Source organism: Saccostrea echinata, unplaced genomic scaffold, assembly GCF_033153115.1.
Source record: "Saccostrea echinata isolate AGI-Se365-2 ecotype Australia unplaced genomic scaffold, CSIRO_AGI_Sech_v1 ptg000016l, whole genome shotgun sequence".
Taxonomy (NCBI): domain Eukaryota; kingdom Metazoa; phylum Mollusca; class Bivalvia; order Ostreida; family Ostreidae; genus Saccostrea; species Saccostrea echinata.
In genome coordinates, this window is record NW_026889765.1 from 16,407,799 (window position 1) to 16,415,845 (window position 8,047).

The 8,047-nt window shown below is 30.9% G+C and overlaps 1 long non-coding RNA gene across 1 annotated transcript; it reads left to right on the forward strand.

Moving 5' to 3' along the window:
• Positions 1 to 1,174: 1,174 nt before the first annotated feature.
• LOC133188515 (uncharacterized) lies at positions 1,175 to 5,540 on the forward strand. The gene is made up of 4 exons (XR_009721299.1): positions 1,175 to 1,233; positions 4,645 to 4,713; positions 4,926 to 5,031; positions 5,214 to 5,540. It is a non-coding gene; the product is annotated as an uncharacterized LOC133188515 (long non-coding RNA).
• The last annotated feature ends 2,507 nt before the right edge of the window (positions 5,541 to 8,047 follow it).

Here is an 8,047-nt window from a genome sequence, read left to right on the forward strand (position 1 = left end):
AAATTTTCCATTCCCTGCACACACACAAATTAAAAACACAGAAAATATAGTAAATATATATATATATATATATATATATATATATATATATATATATATATATATATATATATATATATATATATATATATATATATATATATATATATATATAATAGATACTTGTATATACAGAAATGCTAATCAGTTCACGGCAAGACATTTCGACCGGTTCACCGGTGAATCGTATCAAAATACACATTTTCCTGGCATATTTGATAAGTAAACTCTAAATTCATATGTTTACACACAAGAAAACTAAAAAAAAAAAAAAACAAAAAACAAAACAAAACCAAAAAACTAAATAAAAACTAAATAATATTCTATATATGCTTAATCAGTACACTTTAGATTTAAGTAAGGCTCCGCGTAAAAATCATGCAGGTAGCACAGAAAAGGCGCTACATCGATAATCTGCAAATTCATTAAAACTGAGTTTAATATATTCATTTGGGTCTAGAATGAATGATAACGAATGGATTTGTTATAATTCTTCTTTTTTCATATAGCTAGGGATAGGGTACTCCAGGGGTAATTTTGTATGGATAGTGTGTAAATAGTGCATATTTCAGAAAATAATTTCTTCTAAACCCAAGAAGATGTATAAAATCTAAACACATAATTACAGTGAAAATAGAAAGTGTAAATTAAATTTACTCTAATATTTTTGTGCAAACAAAGGATTGAAAAGATACAGGGTGTTAAAAATCTGGAATTTGTGAAGATTCTTCGTATGAGTTATCTCCCTTAGGAAATTTATATAGGTGGCGGTAGTAAAAAAAATGGCGGCCTCCATGAAAAGCTGTACTCTGCAAAGTTATTTTGATGCATCATGTGGTGTTCATTGCAAATATCTGTGTGAATTGATTAAAAATGATTGAAAGGAATTTACAAGAACAGATTGGACATGGAGCTCGTGTAAATTAAGAGGAAAAAAAATCTGTGAAACGAAAAAGTGTAGCTTGGGAATATTACTGTCATCGTGTTGATAAGGGTATCAGCAATTTTCCTTATTACTGACATCAGTATGGTCTATGTCGGAAGTTTAGCTTCTAAGTTAATCCACCAGAATCCAAGAGTAAGCCCTCAGAGAGGAGTTGCAGTCCGACTGTGTCAGCATACTCAACTTGGAGATGGAAGATAATGTACCGGCGCCACCGGTACATTTGGACAGCTGTTTGAACAGCTTGATAGGTAGGATTTAATTTAAATTTACTTCTTATGTATGGTTATTGATATTTTATACAGTAAAGTATGTATTTGGAAAATTGTTGGGGATGGCCAGTTCCTACATATATCAATATCATGTCCATTTTGAAAAAAATGACATCTTACACATATATATGTTTGAATAATGTTACTGTGTCTTGGGACAGGCCCTGACCACAGTTAGAATGCCATCCATATTCTCGCAATGTAGCAGAAAATGGTGGAAACACTCTGAAATGATTTTGGAGGAAATAAATGAAATTGCAATGAAAAATAAGCGTCAAGTTAATAATAACAAAGTTAACCTTTTTTTGTCACAGGGATACCTTTCACCCCCAGAAATTAATCCATATAATGTAAGAGTTCAACACTTTTTGTCAAGGTTTTTTTATACGATTCAAATTTACATGCCATGTTGATAGTCAGAAATCTCTGAATTATTCAGAGTAAATGCATTTACCAGAGTTAGTTATGACACGATAGCTCAGTGTTTTGTATTAGCCAACTATTCTGTATCTAAAATACAGCACAGTCTAAAAATAAATCTGATTCAATTTATCAAAAGCAAGTACAAATAATAAATGCTGAGTTTTATCTTATTATAAAATTTGGAGAAATATATCCCTAGCAATGTATATCAAAATATCAATATCAATATCAAAAAATGTATATTAAAATATCAAAATTTCTCAATTTTTAAAAAATTATTCCACACAGAATCTACATGTTATTTCGATCCAAACAAAAAGGAAAATTCGCAGTTATGGAAAGCATCCTATGTTTAATAAATTTCTGAAAACCTGTTTGCTTTCCCTGCTTTTTTGGGGTCCCCTCCAAAATAGTTAAGCCAATGGGTTCACGGGTGCAGCATACATTATGTGAACTTCGCACAGTCACCCCCCCCCCATTTTCCACTCTTCTCGTGCAAACTCATTCAAGTCCATTTTGAGCATTTTTTTTTAACATTTCATCTTAAATTCTTATCGCTGACGACTGCTGCACATCTCTTTCTCTTAATTCGTTTTTAAATTTAATGTCGCATTTCAATAAGAAAATAAAAATTTGTGACATCAAAGTTCATTGAAGAACTGTTTGTATCGCCTGCATGTGTATCTAGTTAAACTGAGATTTTAAGACCCCTGAAATAAATAAGGATCAGTCTCCATCTACGGCAAGGTTAAATTGTCCACCTTATCAATTAAGACAACGTCTCCCCCGTTTTCAAAACTAATCTGACTAAATCTTACATTGTCCATGGAAATATATATCTACTGCGGAGGCATACTCCCCATCAAGGCCTCATCTACAGAGAGAACAAACAAACACTGGCAGTAGTTTGAATGCTGCACAGCTATAAAGTGGGCGGTGCTTTTTCTTGATTGATCATGTCACAAATCATTTAGAGAACTCGACAGGTTCTGTATCGTAGATACAAATCTGGGGGCGGAGACTAGTGCTATGCACTCGTCCACCCCCAAATTTGTATCTACGATACAGAACCCGTCTCATTCTCTAAATAATACTTATTGCCCGGTTTGTTTTGCTACATAACATTGCTAATACATATTCTTTCATTAAACCGGGTCTGTAGGAGAATATCATCTTAACAATAGAACATTTTATCATCATATAAGTATGGAACATTGTCTGTGCTCTCATCATTAATCAATACATGTCCCATACAACAACCATTATTTAACGTGGCCAAATTTAAGGGATTCAGTGGGAAGGCCTGGGCCATTAGCTTAAAAAATTCTTTGTTTGCAGTTGCCAACCTATAATTTTTAGAGTGGATACGTAGGTTTTTTTTTTTAAAAAAATAAGTTATTTTTCAGACTTTTATTAGATAACAAATTATAGAGATATTCATACTTCAAGGCTTACTTAACATAAATAAGCTTCACTTGATAAAAACAAAAATAAAAAATAGAACATTTTCAATATCCTGAAAAACTGAAACTTAACAAAAAATAATAATACAAAATGGCTGAAAAAAAAAAGTTTGGGTCGGGTGCATTTTCAGTGCATGGGTAGGCAACTGCAAACAAATTAATTTTTATTTTAGGCCCCAGGTTTATGGTAATTCAAATTTGAAAATGAACATGTAAATTTTACTAATTAAAAGAAGTATAGCTTTATGTGATAGGTTTTGATTTTTTAGCTCACCGGAGCCAAAGGCTCCAGTAAGCTTTTCTGATCACACTTTGTCAATTGTCTGTTGTTGTTCCAGGTGTCATTGTCATCTTTGTTTAAAACTTTTCACATTTTCATCTTCTTCCAGAATGGCAAATTTCAACCATATTTGCCACAAAGCATCCTTGGATGAAGGAGATTCAGTGTTGTTCAAATGAAGAGCCTTGCCCTCTTTCAAGGGGAGATAATTAAAAATTAGTTAAAATTTAATGAATCTTTCAAAAATCTTCCTCTCAAGAACCACTGGAACAGAAAAGATGAAACTTATGTGAAAGCTTTATTACATAATGTAGTGGGAAGTTTGCTCGGATCATGACCCCAAGGGATATGGATTGGCCGCAATAAGCAATCAAAGTTACATGTAGAAATATATATGTAAAAAACTTTATCAATCTTTTTCTCATGAAAAACTGGGCCAAAAGGGTTGAAACTTTTGTGAAAAGTAGCGGTAGCATGGGGCTTTAAAAATGTAGATACTAGGTAACATTTACAATCTTTAGAAATCTTCTTCTCAAGAACTAGACATACTGGTAGTATAGGGCCACAATGGGGGATCAAAGTTTCACACTAGATAGTGATAATTCTTCTTTTTAAGAACAGCAAAGCCATGATTAGTCGTACAGATACATGTATATATTGAAGAATCCTCAAGTAGTGTAGATTCAAATCTGTTGAAATCATGAACCCCTGGGATAGGGTAGGACCGCAATGGGGATCAAAGTTTTACATATGAATGTATATTAGAAAAATCTGCCAATGGGCCTCTTGTTTGCTCTACCCATGTCAACATGGCACTAGTCAGAAATGATAACTAAATAACAAAATCAAGTATGGACAGAAAAAAAAATCAACCAAGATATAAAAACCACCAAAAAGCTTGATTTATTTAATAAATATATAATTTTTCAGACAAGGCTGTTTATGCACATTTTTTAACATTACTGATGGTATAATTTGTAAAAGATATATCACTGAAAATTCTATTAGTCTTGTCAAGCTATTGCTGACTTACATTTTTACTGGCCCAACATTTTTAATCAGGCTAGTGTATTTGGAAAACAGTGTACTGTGCTTTGGAATCACCAGGTAAATTTAATTTAGGGTTGTTAAATAGGTATATTTAGTTGTCTTTATACCTAATCTCTCTCTGTATGTCATATTGCATATAAATCTAGATGAAAAATATTCCTTGTTGTTTTTCAGAATGATCAAGAACTTGTTTGACTGAAGAGATAGAATGAAAAGGGAAGACCCAAAAGTGTTTTATAACAGGTACTGTGAGAGTACCGGGTATTTCATTTTGTAGTTTTAATTTAATCAGTAGCAAGATTATAGAATTCATAACTGGTTACAGTTTAAATTGTAATATGGTTAAAACCTGAGACATAAATGATAGAAAATATGGTAAAGATATTTTACATATTTCATAAGTTAGTAATTTGAATTATATACTTTTGAAATGAAACCCTATATCATTTTCACAGAATGCGCAAGATGGTTTGCATCATGGTTATGAAGGAAAAGCTGACAGTATTTTTGAGACAGCAAGAAAAACATCATTGCACACCACCAACTAATAAGACTCCAAAGGTGGGGGACCACATGCCATGCACATGCAACCATTTGAGATTTTACATGAAATTACTGCATTACATAAACTTGAGATTCCATGTAATTTATAAATTTAAAAAAACCCTTTAATACCTTTAAATCAATGTAGAACAATGAGTTTTAATTTGGTAAATGATAATTATATGTAACTATTATTTTAGGAATAACAAAGATTAGAGTTCAAAGAATGCTGGTACTTGGATAAAGATAATCAGGCATGGACTTTCATCTCCCATGGATCTTCAGCACCTTTAGGTTACAGTTTTATATTTCACTAGAAGAGACTCATAAATAAACAAAGGACAGTCAGTTACTACAAAAGAGAAGCATCGGAGATTACTGATATTTTGTTCAGCATTATTTCATCTTAAAAGATGTAAACTATTAAAATTTTGTTTACATCTATCAATTAATGATTTTGATACATGTACCAGTAATTAATAATTTTGATGTGGGATAAACTGGTAAAATTGAATGGAAAAGAAGCAGATGACTTTGTAATGATGTGTAAAAAAACATCATTCATTTAATTAATACATGTAATTGCATGCAGTTAAAATTCGATCAAAATTCTTGTGGTGTATATTGAAAGGTGTAACCAAGAGGGAAACATAAAATGATTTTCATATTATCATTAAAATAAAAGTCAAGTTGTATATTATACAATTATTTCTGTTTTTGAGGTCATTACAATGGTTTGGCTTGCCTAAATGTATGCATTCACCGATCCTAAAGAAGGAAGTAAATATTGTCCCTCGATGGTTGTTGGATCAATATATTAACACCCCCCCTAAAATAAATAAATAAATGCAATTTCAATTTTTGTATAATACCCTATGTATCATACCCATAGGGTATGGTGTGTGCGAAACAAGCGTGACCTTTTGATTTGCATTGGCTGTTGGACTTTAAAAAAAACTTATAGGCTGAAAAAAACCCTCAAAAATGGGATATGATACTGTTTTTGTAAATATGGATTATCTCCCTTTTCAGCTTAAAATTAGAACATTTTACTGGTCATGAAAATATTTTGATTAAATGAAAAGTAAAATTGTGTTGTATTTCAAATTAGAAAATTGAGAAAAATTTTTTGAAATGTCAATTTATTCTTACATGCATACCTGGTATATATTCATGATATGTGTATAGGGCATAGTTATTGTACTGTGACAAAAAAAGGGAAATTGCCATTTTTTATATGAAACTCATCAATCGTTTTGGGAAAATAATAATCATTTGCGCAAAAATGTTTTTATTATTTTATTTGCTATAGGGTATGGTGTCTATGAAATTAGCATGACCTTTTGGTTTGGCTGTTGGGTTTTTTAATTTTTTGATAGCTGAAAATCCTCAAAAAATTGATATTTTGCTGTTTTTGTCAATATGGATTATCTCCCTTTTCAGCTTAAAATTGGAACATCTTACAGGTCATGAAAATATTTAGATTAATTAAGATAAGTAAATAATTGTGTTGTATTTGAGTTTGGAAATGTAAAGAAATTGTGTTGAAATGTCAATTTCCTTTTACATGCATACATATATGGCATATATTGGACTGTGACAAAAAAAGGGAAATTGCCATTTTTTGAATGAAACTCGTCAATCATTTTGGAAAATAATAATCATTTGCACAAAAATGTTTTAATTATTTTATTTTCTATAGGGTATGGTGTCTATGAAACTAGCATGGCCTTTTGGTTTGGCTGTAGGGTTTTTTAATTTTTTGATAGCTGAAAATCCTCAAAAAATTGATATTTTGCTGTTTTTTTCAATATGGATTATCTCCCCTTTTCAGCTTAAAATTAGAACATTTTACTGGACATGGAAATATTTTGATTAATTATGAAAAGTTACTATTTGAGCTGTATTTGAATGAGAAATAAACAAAAATGTGATTTATTGTCTGATTTTCTTTTAATTTCATATGAAATATTGATATTTTTGCCTATTTTTAGAGGAAATTTCAGCCATATTTTACCGAAAACAGTTTAACTGTTGCCATGGCAACCAGACACAGAATTGATAAAAAATCATTTTATTTTTTGTAGTATCTTAGCATACCCTACCAACATGCAAAGTTTGAAAAAATTCTGAAACCCCCCATGTATATCACCCCCTGCATGATTTTTACACGGAGCCATACTTAAAAGGGATACAAATTAAGAAAACCATGAAACATTCTAGAGATATCAAAGATATCGAAAATTTTTAAATTTTCAGACCAGATGTTACACAAGCTTTTTCTTTATTGTCTCCATCTACAGAAACTGTCTAAACTTCTATTTACAATGTTTGTTTTAAAAATATAATTTAACAGATAGCTGCAAAGGATAGACGGGGTAAGATACATATTATAATCATTTCACGGTACTCAACGATGATTTAATTAATATACATGTATATAAACAGGCTGTGCAACAGCAATTAACGCTTCACAAACTGACGGACCCCAAATCAGCTGAAATATAAATATGTGAAAACGTCAAAACCATATCGTATCATCGTTCAGGTTTTTTTTTATCACACAAGTCTGTTTTCAAAATTCGCAAATATTTTTAATTATTTAGATTAATGCATTCATAGAATTAACATATAAACGTAAACACTTTGTTTATAAATTCGGAAAATCCTCCTGTAAATTAAAAGTAAAAGGTCAGTTGATGAAAAACTTTTTAAAAGTGCTTAACATTTTATGCTATGTAGGAATTCCTGCATTATTTAATTATTTATTATTAATTGGCCAACGTAGAAAAATTAAGAAGTGCGTGTTTATTTTAAGCTTCAAACAACAAGAATAGTCTTAATGAAATTTCTTCCAATTAAAAAAAAATATTGAGATTGATCTTTTCTGTATTATATTGTATTACAAAACGTATCAATGAAAAATAGTCTATGTTTTAGCTCACCTGAGCTGAAAGCTCAAGTGAACTTTTCTGATCACATTTTGTCTATAGTCCGTCTGTCCATCCTTGGGTAAAGGGGGTTCAAGTTTGTT